The following is a 26,151-nucleotide window of genomic DNA, read 5'->3' on the forward strand; positions in this document are numbered from 1 at the left end:
TGGCAGAGCGGCTCAAGAGTAGCTCCAATTTCGGCACCACGCACAACAGTTTCTTCGCAGCAAAGTCTCTTTGCCTCGTTTTGAGGAAAGCGATCTCAACTGTTCGCCCGGCGTCGACGGCGAGCTGCGGCTTGTAATACTCTCTGCGCCGCAGTCTGCTGACCCTGATGATGCCTGGTTGTAGCCGCGCACGTAGCTCTACATTTGCAGGCGCCTTAACTAGATGGCGCCACCATACTGGCTAAGGATGGGGATCGCGTTGATTGCGCGCCTCGTGAGAATCGCATCTCGTCGTCTGCGCCTGCCTAGGGCGCGTTTATAGGGCATTTTCCCGCTACCTGATAGCCAGCGCTTGCGTGGCTCAGTGGTAGAGTATCTGACTCCGGCGCAGAGGGCCTGCGTTCGATCCCGGCGGGAAGCGGGTACTTTTTTTCGCATTTTCGTCGATAGCGGTTACGGTCACCGGACACCGTCAGCGGGCGCGTACACCATCGTGAACCGAAACGGCTATTGGAATGAGCGCATAACAGCTTACGCTGTAAAATAGCAAAGTACGGCTTAACCACAGCCTACACACATGGTAGCGTCGGATTGTAATTTGAATGTACGAGAAAACATAATTCTGTTATGAGGAAACTCAAACACAACACCCTTTTCCAGCATTTCTACCATACCAACAGCGGCGCGCTCGGGTAGGTTGCTTGCTAAATTCCTGTCCAGATGGCGCTCGCATCCTCGACAGATCAAATTAGGACTTCGCCTGCCTAATGCGTTTTGGACACGCGCGCGCGGGGCAATAACAAACAATTTATAAAATAATAAAAAAGGTCCTAGGGCCTTCACGTTTTAATATAAGACGACTTATATTGCCCCTGGCAAAACGACTTCCCAGCAATACATTTTTGTTTAAAACTGAAGCCGTCTTTAAGGGAATCGGTGTAAGCTTGGTCTTTGTAAGCTGGCTTTCCCACGTTCTGTGTTGCAGTGAAGCATACTCATAAAGAAAATGCTATGCGAACTGGGCCCGATAAGGCGAAGCTTAAGCGTCCTCCAATTTTTGTATCCGTATCAAGTGCACAGGCCAGCAAACGCCATTGCGGTGTCTGTGCTGACCACCAATTTCGTGTTTAGTAACAGTAGTAGTGTGTGTCTGAAAGAGCTTAAATAGCTTCGGAGGCTCGACTTAAGCCGAGGCCTCACACGTTGGCACTGTCAGGCCAAGCCCTTCAGCGACATCATGGGCCCTCTGGACAGCCCTTAGTTAATCTTGAATCAATGGGCTTTGGATTCTTTTACAGCGTAAACTGTTATGGGCTCATTCCAATAGACGTTCCGGTACGCGATGGTGTCCGCCGCCGCCGCCGCGTAACAGCTATCACCGGAAAATGCGAAAAAAGTACCCGGTTCCCGCTGGGATCGAACCCGCACCCCTGCGTTGGAGCCAGATACTGTACCAGTGAGCCACGCAAGCGCTTACTATAGGGCAGCATAAAAATGCCGTATAAACGCTTCCTAAGCAGCCGCGCAGGCGCAGACGCCCTAGCCTCCGCCAGTATGGTGGTGCCATCTAGGTAAGGTGCCTGCAAACGCAGCGTGCGCAGGCGCAGACGAGGAGATGCGATTCAGACGAGGCACGCAATCAACGCGATCCCGAGCTGCCCGAGCCTCCGCCAGTATTGTGGCGCCATCTAGTTAAGGTGCCTGCAAACGCAGCTTCCCCGACATGTAAGTTGCAGTTGTAAGGCTTGATCGGGCTCAGCAGACTGCTGTGCAGAGAGCAGTATAAGCCGCAGCTCGCCGTGGACGCCGGGCGGACAGCTCAGATCGTTCTCGTCAAAACTAGGCGAACAGACTTTGCCGCGAAGACCCTGTTGTGCGTGGTACCGAAATTGGAGCCACTCTTGAGCCGCTCCACCAGTTTACGCTGTGACTGTGCTGCGTATGCCGCGCAGACCTGTGCCTTTTTAGGGGCGAAGCACCTTAGGGCCGAGCCTTGTCCCTCGTTGTCCGTAGCGCTGGTTTGCATGGACACCGCTAGGGGCAATGCGGTGCACAAGGGCTATATAAGCGCTGTATATACTGTACACATGTACAGTACACATATATATATATATATATATATATATATATATTCTGACACGTCAGTTCAATACATTTCCGTGCACTGTGCAGTCGCAGTTTGCTTGCGTTTTATTTTGCGCGCCGCGAAGGATTCGGTGGGGTGAGACGAAGACGACGAAGAAGACGTACTGCTCGATTGGAGCTGTTCTGCTGTGTGACCGGTTGTTGCGTGTGCTGTTATTACCGTGACAAATTGGTGGAGGTTCTGGGTATCATCCTATGCCCTAATTTGACCTCCCGACGCTTCAAGTCCCTACCACCATTCCCACGATTCTGCAGGAAAACTGGGCACTTCGCCACAGCCGCCGCTTGCAAGGACTACCTCCTGAATACGGCCCATTCAGCCCAGTAAGAATGTCAATCACAGGGGCAAGTACGAGTCAGACGCAAGAGAGCGACACAATCCAATCCACATCTACCCCGAGTGTCGTCTATGCAGCGCGCGTGCGTTCTGAAGTCATTTCATGGTGACGTGTTCGAAGATGTGGAGGATTGGCTTGAGCACTTCGACCGAGTCGCTGCAATCAATGAATGGGACGACTCTAAGAAACTGCGCTACGTATACTTTGCCCTTGAAGACTACGCTCGCACGTGGTTCGAGAATCATGAGGGCTCCATCACTAGCTGGTCAGAATTCCGACGACAGCTTCGCGAGACATACAGCAGCCCCGAAAGGAAAGAAAAGGCCGAACAGGCTCTGCAGAGTCGGTTTCAGAAGCCGAATGAAAGCGTGGCCATGTTTCGTCGAGGACATGTCCCGCTTGTTCCGACGTGCTGATCCAGGTATGGCCGAGACAAAGAAAGTTCGCCTCTTAATGCGAGGGGTGAAAGAACAACTCTTCGCTGGACTCATTCGCAACCCTCCAGCTACCGTCGCTGAGTTCATAATTGAAGCGACGACAATGGAGCGAGCGCGGCAGCAACGATCCCAACAGTACGATCGCCAAAGCACCGTCGCCGCCGTGTCATGTTTCACCTGCGGACATGATTTAGCAGCACTCCTAGAGCTTGTGCGAAGCGTTGTGCGCGAAGAGCTTGAGGAAGTTCGCAAAACTGCTTGTCAGCCGACTGTTACTCCGCTTGGTGACATCATTCGTGATGAAATCAGCACCGTGACCCAACCATTGACACCAACGCAAGCGGAAGCTCCAGTCCTGACATATGCCGAAGCCTTACGGGGCCCTCAACCATCTACGGTATGACGTTTGCCTTCCCCTGTTTCAACTCTGCCGCCACATCAATTTCCCGCTGCAAATATAAACTCGTATGAGTACGTAGGCCCGCGAGATATCACACGGAAAACAAGCGTGTGGCGCACCTCAGATAATCGGCCACTTTGCTGCCACTGCGGCGAAGCGGACCATCTGTATCGTCAGTGCCCTTATCGGAGGATGGGCCTTCAGGGATTTCACCCTAACGCGCGTCGACCAAGTAATGGTGAACGTCCACGCGAGATTGAGCAGTTCCTGGCCTCTCAACAGCCATGTTCTCCCGCAAAAAGACGCCAATCACGTTCACCATCTCCTCGGCGCATCATCTCGCCTAGCCATTACTCCACGTTTTCTGATGTTCGCAACAGGTCCCCAAGTCCACGCCCACGCCAGGAAAACTGAGGACAGCGACCTCCGGGGCTGGGGCCGCTGCTGATCGTCCTGACAAACACCCTCCGACAGGAAAAGTTCACGACGACGATTTATCTGCCACGCCATGTTCTCAAAACGACGCAGGACTTTCCGCCGATATCTCGTAACCGTCGACAATTACCAGGTCACCGCCCTCGTTGATACCGGCGCCAACTACTCCGTTATGAGTGGTGGATTGGTGGCTACTCTCCGAAAGGTGACCACACCATGGAATGGTCCCCAACTTCGTACTGCGGGTGGTCATCTCGTGACGCCGGTTGGGAGGTGCACTGCCCGAGTGCATATCTGCGGATCTGCTCATCGGATCTTTCGTCGTGCTGCGGGAATGCTCCAGGCAGCTCATTATAGGAATGGACTTTCTTAGAGAATATGGCGCCATTATAAATCTTCGAGAGCTGTTGGTAACATTTTCACGTAACGCAAGCTCGCACGAATGCAAATCGCACAAGATAGCGTTGCGTGTCTCTGATGATTCCGTGGCCATACCACCTCGTTCCAGTGTACTGGTTACCGTAGTGAGCGACAAGGACCGAACTGCCCTTGGAGTTGTTGAAACCAATGTGTCCATCCTCTTCTCTCGAAGTATGCGTCGCCCGCGGCCTCCTCGAACTGACCAAGCTAGCAGACTGCTGAAATCCTAATCACGAACTTCAGTGGCGAATACCAGCACTTCACGAGGCACGCTGTTGTCGCTTACTTCGAAGAAATCGGTGACGCGAGAACCAGCCTATCACTCGCAGAACTTTCATCCGTCCAACACGATGAGAAGCAGTTTACAATTCAACTCGATGTGAATTCTAAACTATCGGCTCAACAGCAAGATAGGCTGCGCTCTCTTTTGCTTTCCTTTAGCGACTGCTTTGCCACGACGTCAAAAATCAAGCAGACACCTGTTGCGAAGCACATAATTATAACCGAACCCGCCGAAAGACCCATCCGACAGCATACCTACCGTGTGTCTCGAAGAGAACAAGACGCCATTTGTGAACAAGCCAAACAAATGCTTGCTGACGACATCATTCAGCCATCTGCAAGTCCATGGGCGTCACCAGTGGTGCTATAGTTAAAAAATGTTGCAGTTTCGCCCGAAAGGCGAAGCATCGATTGCGATAGCAAATTAGTAGAGCGCTATTCGGAGTAGGATAGTAGTTTTATTGGCTGCATAAAATTGGACACATTGTCTTACTAACCGAATTAACAATCGTGGTGTCAGCGCGCACAAGCAAACATGAATAGATCACACTGAATGACCGCAGCCAACGACTGTCAAAACGCTGGCAGCAAGCGCAAGTTCGCGCAGTGTATCGCTTGAACGGAAACTGAGCGGCAAATGCACAGCCCATACAAAGGTCAGAGCCGTGTGGAGGTAAGAGACGGTGCGGGCGACCGCCGGGCAGAGAAGTTGTTAGCAGAGGTGCCCCCCCCCCCCCCCTCCCTCCCTCTTCCCTATTCTTGCTTTCGCGTAGGAGATTGAGTGGTAAGATACGCCTTTGGCGCCGGAGCACAGCGCCGCCCCGCCTCCCTCGCTCCCATACCCCAACGGCCTTTCGCGGGACGGTCGCGTTTGCTTTCCGCCGTGCGTTCGCCCTCCGTGATAGCGCGCGTCCCCCGCGCGCTTTCGCTCGCGCATACGGCGCGCGGCGACGATTTTATCGCCCTTGGAATCTATACGGAACCTCGCGGCGAAGGCGACGGCGACGCCGACGGCAGAAATCCGGTTGAAGTGTCCATATAATTGCTATCGCAATAAAAAAGACGGCACACTGCGTTTCTGCGTTGATTATCGCAAACTCAACAACGTTACCAAGAAAGACGTCTCCCTACCTCGCATCGACGACTCGCTGGACCGACTTCGACACGCCAGATATTTTTCATCCATGGATCTGTGTAGTGGTTATTGGCAAATAGAGGTCGATGACCGTGACCGGGAAAAGACCGCATTTATTACTCCTGACGGACTCTTTGAATTCAAGGATCTTCATTTTGGCATGTGCTATGCTCCTGCGACTTTTCAAAGAATGATGGACACTGTTTTGTCCGGTCTTAAGTGGCAAACGTGTTATGTTTATTTGGACGACGTCGTCGTTTTTTCGGAGACTTTCGAGCAACATCTTCAGCGTCTTCGTGCAGTTCTTGATGCGCTCCGAACTGCAGGCCTGTCACTCAAGCCCGAAAAATGCCACTTCGGCTACAAGGAGCTGAAATTCCTTGGTCATGTCATAAGCTGCGATGGAATTCACCCGGATCCTGAAAAAACGCGAGCTGTTGCAGCCTTCCCAACGCCCACGAACAAACGCGAGGTTCGCCGTTTTTGGGACATTGCGCGTATTACTGTCGCTTCGTACCAAACTTTTCGAAAATAGCTGAGCCCTTGCATTACCTCACAAGAGAAAATGTCGCTTTCGCTTGGAACCCCGAGCAACATCGCGCTTTTTGTCACCTACAACAACAACTTCAAACTCCTCCAATCCTAGGTCACTTCGACGAAGACGCCGACACTGAAGTACGCACAGACGCAAGCAATGTCGGTCACGGCGCCGTCCTAGTGCAGCGGCAAGAAGGTATAGAAAGAGTAATCGCCTACGCTAGTCGTACCTTGTCATCGGCCCGAATCGAGCTACTCGACTACAGAAAAAGAATGTCTAGCTGTTGTGTGGGCGATATCCAAGTTCCGACCATATTTGTACGGAAGACCTTTCAAAGTAGTCAGTGACCACCATTCGTTGTGTTGTCTTGCCGGTCTCAAAGACCCCTCAGGCCGCCTTGCTCGATGAAGTCTTCGCCTTCAGGAGTTCGACGTTACGGTTGTCTATAAGTCGGGACGCAAGCACACAGATGTCGACTGTCTGTCCCGCGCTCCTGTAGAAACGACTTCGCCTGAGCTAACAGAAGACGACAGTTTCCGCTGCGCCGTCACAGCGTCTGACTTGGCTCAGCAACAGCGTGATGACCTGGAGCTTCGCCCGCTCATCGACTACCTTGAGGGCCAACTTACGCAGCCACCACGTCCATTCCGACGCATAATTTCGTCGTTTTTCTCCGCAACAACGTCTTGTACAAGCAAAGCTTTGACTCCAGCTCTCAAGCCGATCTTCTGGTGGTGCCATCTGCGATGCGAGAAGAGATCCTGCATGATTGTCACGACGAACCGTTTCTGGCCATTTGGGGTTCACGCGCACTCTCGCACGTATCCGCCACAAGTACAACTAGCCGAAACTGTCCCGTACCGTTAAGCAATACGTGAAGACTTGCCGAGACTGCCAGCGGCGCAAAACGCCGCCCATAAGACCAGCTGGCTTGTTACAATGTCGAACCACCTCGGGCACCCTTTCAACAAGTCGGAATGGACTTGCTTGGACCATTTCCTAAATCTTCGGCTGGCAACGATGGATAATAGTTGCGACAGATTATCTCACTCGTTACTGTGAAACAAGACCACTTCAACGAGCTACTGCTAACGACGTCGCCAATTTCTTCATGCATGATATCGTCCGCCCATGGTGCACCAGCAATGGTTATTACCGACAGAGGGACCGCTTTAACAGCCCAACTCCTGGATGAAGTGATGATCCTCAGCGGCACTGTTCATCGTCGGGCAACAGCTTATCATCCACAGACGAACGGCCTAACCGAACGGCTCAACAAGACCATCGCTGACATGCTTTCAATGTATGTCGACGTGGATCACAAGAACTGGGACAGCGTCCTTCCTTTGGTAAGCTTCGCCCATAATACCGCCGTTCAAGAACCACAGGATTTATCCTTTCCGCTTGCTTCACGGCCGCGAGGTTACCGCAATGTTAGACGTAATGCTGGCGTAAGTATAGTGGTAGCGTCGTCTGCTACAGTGTGCGGCGCATAGAAGCCGACGAGAACGAGGTTGGAAAAGGCGCGTGGCACGCGAAATTGCGTGCATGGTCACGAAAAGAAAAAGAAAAAATGAAAGCCTGCAGACGAGCTGACGTATTGTCTCTTTGTATCAAGGCTTGTCCGTCCCCGACGACGAAGCCTGCTCTTTCCTTCGAAAAGGCTTTCGCCTTTACATTTGGTGCCGAAAACCCGGGAGCAGGACTTCGACTTGGATGGGCCATGGAGCGCTTGAAGAAGATGCGTGCAGCTCGAAGAGCTCAGCAGACGCGACTTGTGAAAGAGATTAGTGACCTCATTGAAACCAACGAGTTCAACCTGGCAACGCTCCGGACTATCCTTCAGCGTCTCGAGAAGAGCACGAATGAGCTCACGAAGATCAACGGTGAGCTTCATGCCGAGATGTCTGACGATGAGGTCGCAGCCGACTACGATTCCGTACTGGAATATGAATACCAGGCTGCTGACGCCCTGGGACTGCTGCGACACCATATTTTGGAGCTGTCTAATCCGCCGACCACCGGTACAGGTGTTCGTGTAGAGCCGCCGCCCATACAACCTACCAGCGCGCTGCCTTCTGGTGAGAACGGTCCCCAAGTGAGTGCCCCTGCCGCACTTGGACCAAGACTGCCCAAAGTTGACCTCCTGAGATTCGATGGATCAACGATGAAGTGTCAGTCGTTTTGGGACGTGTTCCGCCAAAACGTGCATGAGAACTCCCGCCTCAGTGACATCGTGAAGTTCCAGTATCTCCGCTCTCTTCTGGACGGCCCGGCAGCCAAGGCTATCGCAGGGAATCAGGGATCCTTACCACCGAGAACAGTTATGCCGATGCCATTGAGATTCTCAAGGAACGTTTCGGGAACGCCAAGATTATCGAGGCAAAGTACCTTGAGAACCTGCGTACCATCACTCCGGTGAGCTCTTCGACCCATGTCACGGGATTTCGGAACCTGTACGATTTAGTATAGGTGAATATAAGAGGACTGAGAGGACTCGGAGTTCCTGCGTCGTTGTATGCAGCAATGCTCGGCGAAGTTTTAACGAAAGCCATCCCTCAAGACGACATGGTAAATTACCATAGACACAGAAGCCTTAAGGTAAATGACGATCGGAACTTAAGGCCAACAGCGGAGGAAGACCTTGAAGATCTCCTGCAGTATTTCCGCGTCGAGGTTGACTGCAGGGAAAGAACAGCACACGGTCCACTAGAGGTGTCCAGCAGACAGTACCTGCTGCCCGGATCCGGTCGCCGACAGACACCAGCGTCATCGGCAGCAGTGCTTAAAAATAGTACCACTGGAATGTGCGTCTTTTGCGAGAAGCGTCATGCAACATCAGAGTGTGATCTCCTTGGACCACAACGAGAAATGCGTCTACTCACGGCAAGCAGCAGCTGTTTCCGGTGCACTACTAAGGGGCATCGGGCCCAGGATTGCCGCCGCAAGGTTAGTTGCACCCACTGAGTCGGCAGACATGCCTCATCTATGTGCTATAAGAACAGATCGTAGGCGGTTACACCTGAACCAAAGCAGTCTCTCAGCAGCGCGTCGATGCATGCTACACAAGTAGGCAGAAAGAACCGTTGCAGATTTGACACTGCTATTCTACTTCAGACGTTTAGAGCATGGATGCGGGGCAGCAATCTTTGCTGCTACGTACATTCTTGACCGCGGCAGCCAACGTACTTTTGTTAGCCAAGAACTATCGCGCAAACTAAGCTCGAAGTCACAGATGAAGTCGACTTATGCATACGCGTCTTTGGCCATCAAAGTCCCAGCCGCACTGCTCAACGAAAGATAGTTAAACTTGCACTGCAGAGTCAGTTTGACGGGACCCTTGTGGAAATTGAGGCTATTGAAATACCGCACATTTGTGAGGACATTGTGGAGATTCCGCATGACGACTTTGTCAAGAAAATAGAGAGTCGTTGTAGTGTTCTGACTGACATGGTTGCTTACCCTGGAACGCTACAGGAACCGTAAATTAGTTTGCTAATCGGGGCAGATCAGATTTGGAAAATATTAAGAGACGACGTAACATGGGATGAGGCCCACAAAGAACTGGTTGCTAGAAGCTCGGCACTTGGATGGGTATTGCAAGGCCCAATTAGCAACGACAGATGTCTCAATTGACGGACGCAGACGAATGTGTGTGTGCTCCGTACTTCGTGTTGCATGTTCGACGATCTATCAACATCACTGCAGAAATTCTGGCAGCTTGAGAGTTTGGGTATAACTTATCAGCCAGATTCGTCTGAACATGATAATACTGTTTGGAAAGAATTTAACAACAATGTCAAGCAGTGCGACCATCGCTACGAAGTAAGCCTCCCTTGGAAGGCTCTTGATGCCGAACTACTGATGCCGAACTGGCTCTCATACACCCATCGCTACAACCGGATAGTAGCGATGAAAAGGTTACAGTGCCTCCTCCGCCGACTGTCCAAGAGCAAGGACCTTCTACTTCAGTACGATACGGCGGTCACGCAGTATCTCAAGGATGGTCATGCAGAACCCGTGCCTTCGCACGACACAGTACAGAACAAGACGTATTACATGCCACATCACAAAGTCATCAAGGAGTCTTCCACGATGACTAAGCTACGCGTCGTTTTCGATGCGTCATCGCATGCAGCCGGAGCGACATCCTTGAACGATCATCTGGAGAAGGCCCAAACCTCAACAATGACCTGTTGAAAATTGTTATCTTTTCGCATGCATAAGATAGGGATCACCGCAGACATTCAGAAGGCGTTTCTGCAGATTTCAGTCAAGTGCGCCGACAGGGATTCTCTGAGATTCTTGTGGTTTGAGAACACGCCGACGGGTGTAGAAGACCCATGTCGAGTCAAATAGTATCGAATGGTTCGTGTTCCTTTCGGTACTACATCGAGTCCGTTTCTACTCAGCGCGACTCTACAGTACCATTTCCATCATGGCTGTGAACCTTACAAGACTACTGCGTTAAAGTTGTCTAAATGCTTTTATGTAGACGACATGCCGATTGGAGTGGAGAACAACAAGGCAGCTCGCCAGCTGTATGACGATGCCACGCCTATATTTGCTGGTGCAGGCATGAAACTGCAAAGTGGGCAAACCAACCGCGCTGAAATGCGTGGCTACATTGAGAACAAAGAACGGTCCGGTACTCCTGACAAGACAAAAATATTGGGCCTTATGTGGGACACTAAAGAGGACACGCTAAGCGTGAATGTACAACCGGTATTGGAATGGTTGAAAAACGAGGAGCCCACAAAACGATTCATTTTGCAGACATCGGCTCGAATTTATGACCCACTCGGCTTTGTAGCACCGTTCTGATCTGAGTGAAAATACTTTTTCAACGCATCTGGCGAATAGGGACGTCGTGGGATCACGGAATTCCAGACGAACTAGTTCAAGACTGGAAGAACTGGCTACGTGAATTGCCTGATATTGCATCGTTGGCTGTCCCAAGACTGTGCCATCTCTCGAGCTCCTTGTCAGTCACAGAGCTGCACGTTTTCACCGACGCGAGTAATGCAGCTTACGGAGCAGTTGCCTATTTGTGCATCCCGAGACATGCTATGGACTCAGATAGGCACTTCCTAATGGCGAAGGCTCGAGTGGCTCCACTTAAAGAGCTTTCACTACCAAGACTCGAGCTCACAACAGCTTTAGTCGGGGCAAGGCTTTCAAAGTTCATCAGGAGCACAATAAATATTCCCTCCCTGCAATATTTTTGTTGGACGGACTCTATGGTGGCTCTAAGTTGGATCAAAGGATCCGTCACGAAGTGGAAGCCGTTCGTCCGTAATCGAGTCGCCGAAATACAAGAACTAACAGATCCTTCACAATGGAACCACTGTTCTGGAAGGGACAACCCTGCAGACTTGCTTCCCAGGGGAACGTCAGCACGTTCACTCTGCACCAACGTCCTCTGGTGGAGAGGGCCGGCTTGGCTAGCGACGCGGACCGAATGGCCTTCGACAACAACTGTAGAGACCTGCCCACCACTTGTGATAGAAGAATGTGCGCCCGATACCGTCGTGTTACATGCGTCATCAGAGCCCCACCTGCACTCTTCGACGTGAGCAGATATAGTTCCTGGACTCGCGTCCTTAGAGTGACCGCCTGGATCCTAAGGTTTGCCGATGGTTCTAGACGACTAACACGTCAAAACGAAAATGTTTTACTGACTGAAGAAATTGCCAAAGCGGAAGTTTACTGGCTCTCATACACCCAAACCCAAGCTTTCTCAACGGAAATAGCATCACTGAAAGCTGGGCGCGCCATCGAAACATCATCGCGGATAAAAGATCTCCATCCATTTCTTGGGGAGGACGACGGACTTCTACGCATAAGAACACGACTACAGAACGCAGTTACTTAGCCTAGCGTCAGGAACCCTCTTCTGCTTCCTGGCGATCACCGAGTGACGCAGCTGATCGCTCACAGTGCCCACAAGCGTCTTCCACGCTGCAATAGCAGTTACAGTGGCAGAGCTACGGAGAGATCTGGATTGTGGCCGCCAGGCAGTGCGTGAAGAAAGTGATCGCGAAGTGCTCATGGTGTGCTCGTTTCCGCGTGAAACCAGCCTGTGTCCCAATGGCGCCATTGCCTGTAGAGCGCGTGCAAATGGCTCAGCCTTTTGACAAAGTTGGAGTGGATTTTGCGGGGCCGATATATGTGACAGGTGACCCTGTTGTGAAAGCCCATGTTGTGATCTTTACGTGTGCTGTAGTACGAGACATTCATCTAGAGCTTGTTACACGTACTAACATGAATGCTTTGTAGAAGCTTTTCGCCGATTCACCTCTCGCCGTGGCTACCCCCGTGTTGTTTATTCTGACAATGCGTTATGCCTTAAGCGTGCTTCGCGAGAGCTTCGTGCGTTATATGAACTCTTGCGAGGCAGTGCACTTGGAGACTATTTTTGCTTACATGGCATCTCATGAAAGTTTTCGCCAGAACGCGCTCCTTGGGGGGTGGGTTCTGGGAGCGCATGGTTCGATCTGTTAAGGACAGTCTCCGAAAGGCTCTTGGCATCGTTCATCAATTACGAGCAATTAGCCACTGTCTTAACGGAAGTCGAAGCCACCATAAACAGTCGCCCGTTAACTTATCTGTATGCTACACGGATGAACCAGAAGTGTTAACTCCCGCTCATTTTTTGCACGGTCGGATGCTCAATGTCCTTCCGAATTCAAAAGCACTCGAGGCTGAACCCACGACACATACTGAGCTTGAAACGTGGATTCAACAGCAAGAAATTCAAGAACGCTTCTGGAAGCGGTGGTATAAAGAGTATCTGTTTTTACTCAGAAACACCCATAATAGACCCGCGACGGCTCCAACAGAAATCAGGACAAATGACGTGGTTATTATAAAAGATGAAAATGTGCCAAGAGTTCGCTGGAAGCTGGGAAAAGTAGTGGATTTTCCTGGTGCTGATGGGGTAGTTCGTGCCTGTCGCTTGAAATTGTCGAACGGCCAGGTAATCTCGCGACCAGTTCAGCGTTTGTACCCTTTATTAATGCACCCCTAGCAAATCTCGCGCCGGGAGTGTTGAAACGCCTGTTTCAAGTATAGTGGTAGCGTCGTCTGCTACAGTGTGCGGCGCATAGAAGCCGACGAGAACGAGGTTTGGGAAAGACGCGTGGCACGCGAAATTGCGTTCATGAACACGAAAAGAAAAGAAGAAATGAAACCCTGAAGACGAGCTGACGTATTGTCTCTTTGTATCAAGGCTTGTCCGCCCCGACGACGAAGCCTGCTCTTTCCTTCGAAAAGTTCGCCTTTACAACTAAAGCATGATGGTAGATGTCATAGTCATGAGCATGACTCAGCAAAAATGACTATATATCAGCGAAAAATGTATTGCACTCAAAAACCACTGAAATCGGTTCGGACGTGGGTACTACTGGAAGGAAACACTAAAGGATGCTGGTAGAAGTCATAGTCATCAGCATGACTCCACAAAATGGCAATCACTCAGCGAAAAAAGATTACCACTCAAATACCACTGGAATGGGTTCGGACGTGGGCACTAAGTGAAGGGAGCACTAAATGATGCTGTTAGAAGTTATAGTCATGAGCATGACACAGCAAAAATGACAATGACTCAGCAAAAAAAGTTAACACTCAAAAGCCACTGAAATGAGTTCTGACGTATGTACTAAGTGAAGGAAACACTACAGTATACTGGTCGAACTCATAGTCATGAGCATGACTCAGCAAAAATGACAATGACTCAGCGAAAAAAAGATTAACACTCAAAAACCACTGGAATGAGTTAGGAAGTCGGTACTAAGTGAAGAAAGCACTAAAGGATGCTGGTAGATGTCATAGTCATGAGCATAACTAAGGCTTTCGCCCTAATGTCCCTTAGGTGTAGCTAAAGAGACTCCTGAGGACTCATGACATGAATGTCATGACATACGTGTCATTTAGGTCATGAAAGAGCCGCCTACGTCTTGGTGCTCTCATGGTCGTTTCCTTAACATAGTAGGCTCCCGCACACTGCTTCGCATAACATTGATTTCCACAGCGCGTGGGTTCTGCCGGCTTTTTTAACATACGAGAGGAAAGGGGCGGAAGCACTTGTGGGGTCGTAGGGTCTCACAGGAGACCGACCACCGCGGGTTGGAGCTTAGCGATCCACAGGGCCGCGTCAGCCGTCGCCTCCAGCACCGCTGCGCGCGAGCTCAGGCCGCAAAGGGCTACCGAGCGACGCACGCAATAACACAGTATTTCTCTGAGTTAACGGAAACCGTTTATTGAATCCGTCGGCACCAGCACTGCACAAACGGCCGGGTGGCGGGGAACCAAAGTGCTCCCGCACCAAGGGCGAAAATACAGACACGGGCGCCTATAGCAGGTCACTGCGAGAGCACAGGCTCAAGCTGGGACACACCGCTAGGAAAAGTCCCGGCGGCTATGCTACTTGCTCTGGCGATAACCAATGGGTCAACGCCCTAGAGCTCGGGCAATCTCCTTTGGCTTAGACTTTCGGCAAGTGCGGCTCAGCGTGGTACGGCCTCGCGCGAGCACTAGGCACCGCTCCTCGGCTTCGCGTCAGGAAAGGATCATCATAAAGTACGCGCTCCCCGCACGGGCAAAGGCACCGTGCGTGAGCTCAAGTCCTAGTCACAAAGGTGTCACGTACGAGAAGAAAGCATGTACAGGGGGTGCACTGTTAACGGAAACACCGGAGCGCGTGGCGTCTGCTCGGCGCCACCACCGGCCGGGGGCTGCAACAAGTTTCGCGCAGGCGCAGCGAGTTTCAAGCTGGCGCAGTGAGCGCTGTGCGCGGTGCTCTTTTGTCGTCTGCTACCGTCTGCTGCCGCGCTTCGAATAATAGAGAAGCAAGCCGATGACGCCTTTTTAATGTTGGCCGGAGTGCATGGCCACACACTGTTAGCCAGCCATTGCGAAGCTGAAGGAAAATTAGGGGAGGCAAAATATTAACAAGCAGGTATTTTTTCCGTTTGAGCTTACAAGACAAACATGATCATTTTTACGGATGTCTCTTTGTGGGAAAGCTATATTAGAGAATACTTATCCGTGTATAGTGCCTATCTCATTTGTACTACTGCATCAGTGTGATGTACTACTGTACTAATTTGTACTACTGCATCAGAGTCGCAGCAGTGCGTAGGCTGCACAAAGAATCCACTTAGCGCCTTTAACGAGCACATTAATTTATAAAGAGCTATCACAAGCGTTATCGTTGAATCATGGGAATCGACGTGCACAGTGAACATTTTTTGAGGCGGGCAAATCTTTATGAAACGAAGACGGCACGTTCATTGCTGCTGATGTTAAGGGCATTTATCTGATTATACATCAATCCAGTCATTTCCTTCCAGCTGGTAGGAAAGCAGCTGCGTTCAAACACGAATTACGCGAGCTGCTTGCTTCGCGACCATCTGAAGCACGGCAGCTTACCGTAGCAGACGATGAAAGAGCATCGCCCACAGCCCTCACTGCGCCTGCGCGACACTCGTTGCGGCCGCCGACTGGCGGTGGCGCCGACCAGACGCCACCCGCTCAGGTGTTCCCTTTCATAGTGGACCCCTCTGTACGTACCCTGCGCTTGTCCCGGAGATAAGAGAGCCACGCTCAGCAACTCGCAGCCGAACGTGGCCAGCTAGTGAGGTCAGCGTCCCACCCCCCACCGCAAACCACCGCGAGTGGAGCGCAATCGCTGAAACCGGTTGGGAGCGGGCGGGGATAGACGGGGTACGGCAGCAAAGTGAAGCCCGCGCAATGGCACCGGCGTATTCCTCAATCCCCACATCCTCTTCTCCTTGAATGCCCCCTACCAGCCTGGTGAAATAGCTAGTAGGGGCTTATGCACCAAAGACAACTGAGTCTTTCATGCACAAGCTAAATGCGAACCTCAGCCCAGCAATACTCCTAACACTGCGTTCCGACATACAAAAACGCTTTCATGCCCTATAATAATATACAATGATTATGGTAAAATAAAAACAAATATATACACGGGGTGTTTCAGTGAACACTTTCGAAAATTATTAAAGGTTGCCTGTGGCAGATAGCGCAATTCTAGTTCATGAGCTGGTCTACTCGAAGAGGCGGACATTACTTGCACAAGAAATTGAAATGCATAATCGAATAATTAACAAAAATTCACTAATTAGGTTTTTAACTAATTACCTGATGGCCCATATTGCAATTTACAAGTTGTAGCCGTGGAGTTCGCAAGGCGGATCCACTTGGAACGAATACTCTGGATGGCACCAGTTTCGAGATATTAATTCCCGAACTTTGCGGAGAAAAATGCAATTGGCGTTCCAGTTAATTTCTTAAGAAAACGTCAATTTATACATTGAAGCACAAAATTAAGCCAATAACAATCACACCACGGACAACATAGGGGACATTACTTGTACTTACTAATTGAATTAAAGAAATGATAAATTATGGAAATGAACATGGATGAAAAAACAACTGTCCGCAGGTGGGGAACGATCCCATGTCTTCGCATTACGCGTGTAATGTTCTTGCCATTGAGCTACCGCGGAGCCGTTTTCCCATCCACTTTCTGGGGTATTTATGTTTTATAACTAGAACTAACCCCGGGAATGTTAGCCAGCGCCACCACTCACAAACCTAGGCGGCGGATGTGGAATATCCTTTCTGCCGCAGGCGTCACGAGCACGTCATCTTTTTGGGTGATGGCAACTAGCCAATAAACCCACATATGCCACCTGAACATATGCTACCGGCAACATTGATGCCTTCAGGTAGCATATGTTGGTTTATTGACCAGTTGCCATGACCCAAAAAGATCACGTGCTCGTGACGCCTGCGGCAGAAAGGATGTCAGGCTCTCGCTCTGAAGACGGAGCGTCCTTTCTGCCGCAGGCGTCACGAGCACGTCATCTTTTTGGGTGATGGCAATCACCAAAAAAAGTCACGGTGGCCGCATTTCGATGGGGGCGTGAATGCGAAATACACCGTGTACTTAGATTTAGGTGCATCGTAAAGAACCCCAGGTGGTCCAAAATTTTCCGGCGTCCCCCACTACGGCGTGCCTCATACTCAGAATGGTTTGGTCACGTAAAAACCACATAATTAAATAACTTAATTAACCCAAAAGGATCACGTGCTCGTGACGGCCTGGCCGGCAGAAAGGATGTCGGGCTCTCGCTCTGATAGACGGTAGGTCCTTTCTGCCGCAGGCGTCACGAGCACGTCATCTTTTTGGGTGATGGCAACTAGCCAATAAACCACATATGCTACCTGAACATATGCTCCCGGCAACATTGATGCCTTCAGCTAGCATATGTTGGTTATTGACCAGTTGCATCACCCAAAAAGATCACGTGCTCGTGACGCCTGCGGCAGAAGGATGTCGGGCTCTCGCTCTGAAGACGGAGCGTCCTTTCTGCCGCAGGCGTCACGAGCACGTCATCTTTTTGGGTGATGGAACTAGCCAATAAACCCACATATGCTACCTGAACATATGCTACCGGCAACATTGATGCCTTCAGGTAGCATATGTTGGTTTATTGACCAGTTGCCATCACCCAAAAAGATCACGTGCTCGTGACGCCTGCGGCAGAAAGGATGTCGGGCTCTCGCTCTGAAGACGGAGCGTCCTTTCTGCCGCAGGCGTCACGAGCACGTCATCTTTTTGGGTGATGGCAACTAGCCAATAAACCCACATATGCTACCTGAACATATGCTACCGGCACATTGATGCCTTCAGGTAGCATATGTTGGTTTATTGACCAGTTGCCCATCACCCAAAAGATCACGTGCTCGTGACGCCTGCGGCAGAAAGGATGTCGGGCTCTCGCTCTGAAGACGGAGCGTCAGTGACCCCGTCCACCTTCCGCGTCCACGGCGATCCGATGCAGCAGTCGGTGCGACTTCTGGTTGCTTCAATGAGCAACCGGCATCACGCCCGCACGCGCACACAACGCACGCACATTCCTTGCGGTTTTCTCCATGGCTGAGCAACACCCCAAACACCGCAATGCTCATCGCCGTCCACAACGAGCCGTGCATGAAGGCGCCACGACTCTTTGGCCTCCCCCCAGCACGAGCGAGTCAAAGGGACCATTGTCCCTCGCGCGCCTGACCACCAACCCCCTTCTCGCCAAAGAAAAAAAAAAGGAAAACCAAACTAGAAAAAATCCGGCAGATCCCACGCTGTGGGAATCGATGTTATGCGAAGCAGTGTGCGGGGAGCCTACCATGTTAAAGAAAGGACCATGAGAGTCTTTCCTCATGGTCCTTTCATGAGAGTCTTTCCTCATGTCATGACATGCGTGTCATGACATGACACGCATGTCATGACATCATGTCATGAGTCATCAGGAGTCCCTTTAGCTACACCTAAGGGACCTTAGGGGCGAAAGCCTTAGTTATGCTCAGTGACTATGTCATCTACCATCATGCTTATTGTTTCCTTCACTTAGTGGATACGTCAGGAACCTATTTCAGTGGCTTTTGAGTGTTAACTCTTTTTCGCTGAGTCATTGTCATTTTGCTGTGTCATGCTCATGACTGTTACCTTCTACTAGCACCCCTTTAGTGCTTCCTTCATTAGGTCCAACGTCCGAACCATTCCATTGATTTTTGAGTGTTAATCTTTTTTCGCTGAGTCATTGTCATTTATGCTTGTGTCGTGCTCATGACTATGATTTCTACATCCTCATTGGGTGTTTCCTTCACTTAGTGTCCACGTCCGAACTCATTCCATTGTTTTTGAGTGTTAATCTTTTCGCTGATCATTGTCATTTTTGCGAGTACATGCTCATGGCTATGACTTCTACCAGCATCCTGTAGTGTTTCCTTCAATTAGTACCCACGTCAGAACCATTTCAGTGGTTTTTGAGTGTGATCTTTTTTCACTGAGTCATTGGTATTCTTGCTGACTCAGCTCATGACTATGACTTCTACCAGGATCCTTTATTGTTTCCTTCACTTATTACACACGTCAGAACCCATTTCAGCGGTTTTTTGAGTGTTACATGTTTTTTTTGCTTAGTCATGGTCATTTTTTGCTGAATCATGCTCTGACTGTGATTTTACCATCATAATTTAGTGTTTCGTTCACTTAGTGCCCACGTCAGAACCCATTTCAGTGGTTTTTGAGTGTTAATATTTTTCGCTGGGTCATTGTCATGACCTACATGACATGCATCATTATGTTCTTCATACACTCCTGTCATAGTATGCCAATTCTGGCACTTACCCAGTTAACGAATGACCATGAGAGCCCAAGTCGTAGGCGGCTAGATAGATTAGCTAGATAGATAGATAGTAGCTAGATAGATAGATAGATAGATAGATAGATAGATAGATAGATAGATAGATAGATAGATAGATAGATAGATAGATAGATAGATGATAGATAGATAGATAGATAGATAGATAGATAGATAGATAGATAGATAGATAGATAGATAGATAGATAGATAGATAGATAGATAGATAGATAGATAGATACTGTCAAAGTAGCAAATGTTCGCCAAGAAATGCTTCGCATTTAAAAATAAAAGCAAACGCGTAATGAATTCAACTAACCAAGCTGTACACGCGAAATTTAAACGCGCACTGTCAAATATTAAAAAAAAACAATTACCCTCAGCATGCGAACTCGAGAAAAAGAAAAGGGGGGAAATGCGCACTGTTAGATACTACAGAAACAACACTTGCAATAAGCTGGACTGGGACCAGCTTCTTTTGTTCACTGGCCGTAAGGAAGCTAGCCCACAGAGGCTATACGCATGAGACTGAGGGCTTCGGTTGCGGAAAAGTCCGCCATCCGGCGCGAAATCACACTGGTGACCGCTTCCTCAGATTGTACCGGTGCGTGGTCCGAATGCGGTCTGATGCCCCGGGTGTGCCCTGTTGCTTGCGCGCAATGCCACTGGGCAGTGGCGCGAGCTCGTCGGACCGTGACGCAAAGGCCTTCAGGTCGGCGATATGGGCACGGCTGAGTTCCTCCGAAGGGTGATCCTTCAGCAAGTACGCGAGCGGAGACCAAACTTTCTCTACTCGGTACGGACCAAGCCACTTTGGAGCAAACGAGGCTGAGAACGCCTTGGTCGCGTCGCTAAGAGCGTGGTTGCGCTTCAGGACGAGATCACCTACCTTAAATGAAAGATTGCGATGCTTACGGTCGTACTGCGCCTTCTGCTGGGACCTGGCCGACGCCAAACTCTGCCTTGCTCTACAGAGAGCCCGACAAAGCCTGTCCCGAAGTGCTGAAGCGTAAGCAGAACAGTCTGCCGGCGCCTCCTCGTCCCCGAGCTGGCATTGAATGACACTCCCTTCCTGTGTGACATCGTGGGCAATGACAAAATGCTCAAAACGCTATAAATATGAGTCTCTAAATACGACCTCCTAAAAGGTATGCTCTTTTTCATTCAACTCATCTAATTTGCCTAGCCGCGCCTTAGTCTAGTGAGGTCACATGACCCGTCAAGAGTGAATTCGTGTACCCAATGCCCATTTGATGCACAGACATGGCAGACCATAGGCACACCGCGCGCATCATGCACATGTCGCCGTTGAGGCAGTAGAGATAATATGGCAGTGGCGCCGTTAAAAAAGAAAGTGTCAGCGCAGCGTTCTTAAACCTGCATACAAAAACAGAGGTCGAACTCGCAAACCTTTTCGTTCGTAAGAGTTATTCGCCACACTCTGTTGGTCTTCGCAAATAGCATGTTCAGCATCGTGATTGGCTCTTCCATTTGTTCCTACGACCGATTCTAGCGTAAGAGTTCTTTTTGAATGCGAGCACAGTTGGAGCACGTCGAGTGGATGGTTCTACGGTCGAAGCAGGTAAGAAACAGGCAACAACTTATCACCATTCCGGCGCCGCTGCTCTTCCACCATACTGAGAAGCACAAAAATACTCTATTGATAATGCTTGGAATTTTCGTTTGCAATATCGGTGCTCATCTAGAAAGCGGGCCCTGTGGAGATTTGCGAGGTCTCTTGGCGAACTTTGGCCCTTTGGTGAAATACTCGAGCATGCTGTGGGATGCCGACGAGTGCTGCTACCCACTGGGGGGGTCACGTACACAAGCGCACTATCTGCCCCGTGCTCGGCCGCTACGGGGGGAAGAAGGACACCCACCTTATGTGGAGATAGCGGCATGTGACCGCCAGTCTCCTTGCCAGCATTGTCAACAGACGTAGCGTTATTCATGCTTGCTGCAGTGTGCTTGTCCTACGCTGCTGAGGTACTGCCCAGTCACGAAACACGAGAATATTATGGCGTAATAGCCTGCCTACCGCAGAAACGAGCATTTATGCCTCTACCATTCCGTTGTCATTGCGAAGGCTTGCATCTCCGAATTGCCCAAACAATGAGAGGGGTCAGAAATGAGAGGGGGGTTTCTGGATGTGCACTGTAGAAATTGCACGCACAGTCAGGCAGATGCCGCATATAAGGCCAAGTGCAGTCCGGTATATAGTGCCTGCTGAATCGTTAGCAGAAGTTGCAATCAGGTAACCCGCGATATCATAGAAGCGGAATTGACTGACAGGTTTGGTGACACCTGTGTGTAAAAACCGTCTATCGCCCTTTCTAGCAAGGAGCTATCTTTATGTGTCACACTTCTTGCTATATATGTGGTTGCTTGCTTCAAATAAAACACTGTTGTAAGTCTGCGCTCGTGTGTCATAGCCTCTTCTCTGTCCTCATCTTGTGCGCATAAAGTTATTTCATGTCTTACCAGCCTGCCCAAACAATCACCTTAATGGGAGCACTTTTCTAGGGCGTCAAAGATTGCAAACATTACAAATAAAAACAGCGTTATTCATACAGATACCTTCCTCCGGACGAGTATTGGTGCCTCTAGGTTGAAATAAGCACCTCTGCGAACCGCCGTCAAAGCTAAGGTGTTTCTGTTTTTTACAGCGGAGCTGTTTAAGCCGGGCGTGATGTGTCTGCTGAATCCAAAAAAACCCCTCGCGGAGCGAGAGCGTTGCTTAGCAACCACCTCGCGCAGCGGCGTGTGGTTCGCCTCCTCTCCGTGCCGGGCACTTGTTGCCTTGACTTGGGACGTTAAGGAGAGGGAAAGAGAGCATACGCGCGGCGCGCGCTATGCTCGGGAGAGAGAAAGAGAAATGAGAGCGAGAGAGAGAGAGAAATTGTATCAGCACTAACGAGGCAACGCGCAGAGCTGCTGCCGATGCCGTTAGCGTTTCCCGCGTTGGCACCGAACGTGCGGTGTCCGTGATAAAGACCCTGAACTTCGTAAAGTAGCGACACTCTCCTCCTCCGCGTTCACTCCTCCTCGTTTCTCCTCTCTTTTGCGCTCCCTCCGCGACCGTGGAGCCGCCTACAACGCTTGAGCGTTGCAAACGGCCTTGCGCAGAGTGAATGCGTGCATAGCAAGGCGGTGCGCTTTAAGCGTTCGCGTTGGCTTTCTAGCTCCGAGTAACTTCGTGTAGAGCATAGCATTTCTATGCGGAGTGTTATGCAAATTCAGTGGCGGCAACTTTTTTTTTCCTGTTTTGAAAACTATTTTTTAAAGTATCTAAACGAGCGCTAACGCCGTACCATGACGACTCCGAGTATATCGCGTACGCTACAATTAGGTACGCAACATTTGTCAAGGGCGTTTCGCAAGATCTTGTTGCAAATGGTTGTAAATAATACGTTTACGTTCGAATGACAACATCCTGGTCTCCAGCAAGCCCCCATTAACCTAAATAATCCGCGCCGTCCTTACCATGCGAATTTGCGGCGCGTGTCAGCTTTGACGCACAAAGGTTCGCAGACGGCACCAACACACGAACCTAAATGCCCTACAGCAAGTGCGTCTTAGAAACATAGTGGCCGTACGAACTAATAGTTGAACGAACGAGCAAGCGAACGACTAAACCAGCGTGCGAACGACCAAATGAAAGAGCAAACGACTAAACGAACGAGCAAACTACAAAACGAACGACGACTAAACCAGCCAGTGAACGAGCGGGCGACCGCACGTTTTCTTTGCGAGTGTTCCACCGCCGCATCTTAACCTTTACACACTTTAAATCTTACACGAATTAGCACGTACGTCTCAAATACCTATGATGTTGTCGTTCTGCGACGAACGCACCCGGTAACTCGGTCTCGGGAGAGCACGCACGCTTTTCATCGGCGCCTTTTCTATCGCAAATCCACCGGGCGACCGCCAACGACGAACACAAACAAAAGAAGCAAACAAAGCTATTCGCTCTAAAGAAGGCTAGCAAGTAACCACAAAAGGCAGAGTTGCTTTCCTAAGGTGAGTTTTCACGCTCGAGCCTCACATTTTGTCAAAAGGACTTTGCTGAATCTTCAAAGTTTCGTAATCACGTTTTTGCACGCAGCCTCGCGTGCCCGAGTATTCAAGCCTTTTGGCGTACAACGCGATTAAGCGCACCAAATATTACCACGTATGACCCTTTTCCCGGCGCTCCCGTGGGCGCTGCCATGTTTGATCACGTGGTGACGCGTCCATTGCTTGCCTCAGCCGCCTCCGTTGCCTCCGTGTTAACAATGCAAGCACGTGACGCCGGTGCGGCGCAGTAAACCTCCGTTTCGACGCAAATCGTAGAAGTTGACTGTGTGGACGAGAAGAAGCTTTGGCCACAGCTTTAGAGGACATGTAAGTGCTTTCAGAGGTCATTACGCCTTGTCCAAACGGCGCAAGCAGCGTGTACGGTGCTTCTATTAAAAGCGGGCTAGAAATGTATTGCAAGCTGTCCACACTTTCCGCTTATGAATTAAATCAGGATTAGTGTGCTCTTCGTTATTTATTGTCAAACATTTTGAAGCAGCGGCTTGTCATGTTTCTGACTCAGTAAAGTTCCTTGGTTCCTCGGTGCGGCCACTATATCATTCTTTATTTTCAGTCAAATCTCTCAAGGGTGTGCTCTGCTGCGATAGACTTGCTCTTGCTGCGCACAAAGCTTGGAACGTAAATGTTCTGTACTTTGTGGTAGCTTGTAGCAAAGGAGTATTTTGGCTAGTCCCTCGCTTACTCTGTGGACCGTCACGAAACGTTCCAACATTCGCGTCTTGTCGGTGTAGACGCCGTCACTCACGCTTTGGCACATCGACACATTGATTCAGTTGTGCGCCCATCACTTATTATTGATACGTTGGCGGTAGGGTGGGCGTAAGTTTGCGTGCGAGAAACTTACTATGCCAGTAAGTGGCGCTCCTTCCTTTTGTAAGGAGCGGTACTCACTCTTCAGAACCCCGGAGTCCTTTCTTTGGAGGTTACCAATATAGCGCTGGCGGATGAATCCTCGAGGAAAGCCATGCATTGCGAAAGGCCGGCAACACAGGGAGGCCTTATGTAGCAGCGGCGACACGGTTGGTTTCGTGAGGCTTATATAGCGCGTGAAAAGACGAAGGAAGACGTGACACACACATAGCGCCTGTGTGTGTCACGCCTTCCTTGTCTTTTCACGCGCTATAAGCCTCACGATGTCATCCCAACAAGCCCAAATCACTGCATTGCAACAGGTTGATTGCATTCCTTAATATGCGAACCACTATTTTTGCACCGAACTACCGCACACGTCTTCCCTTTATCGTTACACATTTTGCAGCATAAATTGGGCACAGTGCGTTAGCGAACACCCAGTTGCATTTCTGACAGCTGATCGCACAGTAACAGGGCAGAATTAGCCGTAATGGTTTGGTATTCGTGCGCATTCGCTGAGGCAACGTATGGTGCGCCGCCGAAAGCTCCATCTCGTTCCTCTATAGCAAATTGCTCCGCGAAAAGGGTCAATAAACAAAGTACACGTCGCGTAGGGATCGTGTTAAACCGTGCAGACAAATGGCAACATGCTGAGTGAACTGTGCAATATCTACTACGTTATGGCCCGCACCAAATACATAAGCCTCACACATACTATATTATGAGAGACTCACAACTTAGCTCGCATAGTCGTGTGGAGGATGTTGGTCTGAAGATCTCCCTCCCAATTCGATGAATCCATGTCTTTCGTCTTAACCCGTCGCGCTTAATTATCCGACGGTATCGAGAAGAGCTTCATATCTTTGCTGAAACTATTTTGGCATCCGAAGGCGCAGCACGTCATGGTGCTGGCAAATTCCGTGAAGCGACGTCGCACTTGCCACAAAACTTAGTTCAATACATTCGCTAACCAAAACAACACGGAAGAGCAATGGCGCCAACATGCGCTCCTCGCCAGTCAGTAGACGCTTCTCAAGCGAAAATGGCGGCGGAGCGGGACTGTAAAAAAACGAAGCCAGCGCAAGGGCCCACGTGATGCCATTAGGCCAATAGCGACGCGGCGTCGGCCTCGGCCAGGGCGCGCGAGGAGGAGGCGGCATCCTTCAAAGCGTGGCGCTACTTTTAAGAAGTTTGAGGGCTTTAGTGATGATGATGCTGATGATGATGATGATTTATTGGCATCCCCTTTGAAACGGGGTGGCGACAAATAGTCACCTAGCCTGCTTGATTTAATCAGGTATACTACACATGTTCTTTATCTAGCATTTTTGTATACCCTCTCATTATCTCTCTTTTTCAAAACTTTAGCTTGTACCGCTGCCTATGATTTTAAGAGATCAGGTCGTATCCATCTTTTCCCTGCTTTTTTTCCACCAGTACTCTAATCGTCTCTTGCTGATCTCTACGGCTGATCTGTTTATGTTTCCTTCCACTTTAAACCCAAGCGCTTCTGGGAGTTGCACGTTACCTACGGTTCTCGCTGGGTGGATCCCGTCGCATTCCATTAGGATGTGCTGAGTGGTCTCTGGATCTTTACTGCAGTATACACATGTCTCATCTAGTTCCGAATATTTGTTCCGATATGTTTTCGTCCTTAGGCAACCGGCTCGAGCCTCAAATAGCAAGCACTGCCCTTTGTGTTATCGTACAGATTTTCCCTTCTAATTTCTTTCTTCTCATTCTTGTAAATCTCCATTGTCCTTTTCGTTTCCATTCTTTGCATCCAATTCACGGTCTCTATTTCTCTCACTTTCTTTCTGATGACCCCTTGTTGTCTATTTACAGTTTCGATTACCCTGT

The 26,151-nt window shown here is 50.0% G+C and overlaps 1 protein-coding gene across 12 annotated transcripts in view; it reads left to right on the forward strand.

Moving 5' to 3' along the window:
• Positions 1-26,151, forward strand: part of LOC119440814 (parathyroid hormone/parathyroid hormone-related peptide receptor-like) — a 1,097,515-nt gene that overhangs the window by 671,871 nt on the left and 399,493 nt on the right. The window lies entirely within an intron of this gene.

The sequence above is a fragment of the Dermacentor silvarum genome, chromosome 2 (assembly GCF_013339745.2).
Source record: "Dermacentor silvarum isolate Dsil-2018 chromosome 2, BIME_Dsil_1.4, whole genome shotgun sequence".
Classification (NCBI taxonomy): Eukaryota; Metazoa; Arthropoda; class Arachnida; order Ixodida; family Ixodidae; genus Dermacentor; species Dermacentor silvarum.